General features: G+C 40.8%; 1 long non-coding RNA gene across 1 annotated transcript in view; it reads left to right on the top strand.

The window, feature by feature from the left end:
* Positions 1-1,238: 1,238 nt before the first annotated feature.
* LOC121685160 overlaps positions 1,239-1,766 on the top strand; it is a 73,401-nt gene continuing 72,873 nt past the window's right edge. The window contains exon 1 of the long non-coding RNA XR_006023277.1: positions 1,239-1,322. This is a non-coding gene — a long non-coding RNA (uncharacterized LOC121685160). The remainder of the gene's footprint in view (positions 1,323-1,766) is intronic.

Raw genomic sequence — 1,766 nt, 5'->3', positions numbered from 1 at the left:
TTCGACTGTGAGCTACAGTTCGTACGTCAGTAAAACGTCATGTCCTTGTCTTTTAGCCTACTTTGAAATTGTAGGCTAGGTACAATCTATGGGTACAATATTGGGAAACAATTCAGTGCAGCCATTATAACCTACATAGTTACAAATACAAACATTATGTCGAGTTTACTAAATAATACTTGTAAATATATATGATTAATACCGATTGAGGATCCGTCTACTTTGACTTTTCCATCTACTCTGACTTTTTTTTTTTTTTAACCAGAAGTAGGCTAGCCCAGGCCTAACATCAAATGAGCCTGCATTTAAAATTGCAGTAAGTTGAAATTGCCTTTGTTTTGTAAAAGACCATGTGAGCACATTTAGAGCACACAGAAATAGAGAATGGTGTTTTGGTAACCTTCATGATTTCTGAAAGTCATGAGCTGAAAAGGCATCTTAATTTCTTTCTCTTGATTCATAGTATTTATAATGATGTCTGTAATAACACTGATGTAGCCCATTAGTAGGCTAGCCTGTTTTGGGCTGCTTGCAGCCTGGCTTGTTGACATGATGAGAACACATTGTTCAGCTGCAGACGTTTCCATCATCATGAATGTTTTCCAGTTGAAGGTTATTGTAGGTGGTTTAAACTGACTAAAGGCTACAGGTTTCAGGGTAGGCTACTACTGAGTAGGCTATCAGTATCCCCTCTGTGTTGGATATGGTGTTATGATGTCTCTCTCTCTCTGTGTGTGTGCGTGTGTGTGTGTGTGTGTGGTACAAAATAATGCTACAATTATTTTTGTCAAATAATGGATAATGAAACCAAACAGCCAATAATGAGGCTTTCTTCTCTGTATCAATTTACATACACTTTGTCACATGTTGCTTAGGTAATGCAGCAAAAGTCTTTGTTCTGTTGCTATTTGTAATTGCAAATGAAAACATCAATCTAATTAAAGCATGTGTGTTGTGAATGCCACCTTATTGCTTATTGCAAAGAAAAATGCTTATGCATTCAGCTTTGTTGCAGAGCTCCCTTTAAGCAAATATTTGCTAAGACAGCCACAAGGACTGTATTGGAGTTTGTGATAATATATTGCTTGTAAGGAGCGTGTCAACTGTGCATGCTACACATTGTGTCTAGAGAGATTGATGTTTTGTCATCCACCTGCTTCAAAGCAGTAAAGCCAGCAGCTGCAAAGGCAAACCTACCCGGCTTCAAAAAATCCAAACAAAGAAATCTTAGTGGGCTGTTTACATATCCGTGTGGAGGTATATCAGGGCTCGTGCTGATGCGATGCAAGGATGCCTGAAAGCTTTCAGTCCCTGCGCACTGGGTGAGTGTTAAATGCCTTTTTTGTCTGCAGCAGAGAGGAACAATTTAAGGCGATTTTGTTCTGGCTCTGGTTTTACGAATGAGAGGGAGATGAGACCGGCAGCCCCATGTGTGGAGAAAAAGGTCTGTCCCTGCTGTATGCAGATGGTTGCGGCCACGAACAGGGGCTAGTAACATTTTTTTTTTTTTAAATGAAAATCTGAAACAATTGTGTGCTGTAGAATAGCAGGGGTGCTGCTTTTCTTTCACTGCCATTCGTCTTGTGCTCTGGCTTCTTGCGCTCGCTCCACACCTTTGAGCTGAATGATCTATTGTGCATTGTTTATCGCTAGCCATGGTCACTTCTCTGGAATGCAATTGGCTGGAACTACGTCGTGTGGGTCTTGCTCCCTTTTTTCTCATCTCTCTCTCTCTCCCCCTCTCCCCCCTCGCTTGCTCTCTCACT

This window comes from Alosa sapidissima, chromosome 16 (assembly GCF_018492685.1).
Source record: "Alosa sapidissima isolate fAloSap1 chromosome 16, fAloSap1.pri, whole genome shotgun sequence".
Taxonomy (NCBI): Eukaryota; Metazoa; Chordata; class Actinopteri; order Clupeiformes; family Clupeidae; genus Alosa; species Alosa sapidissima.
Note: the sequence above shows the minus strand (reverse complement) of the source record. Positions and strands in the feature narration are given on the sequence as shown.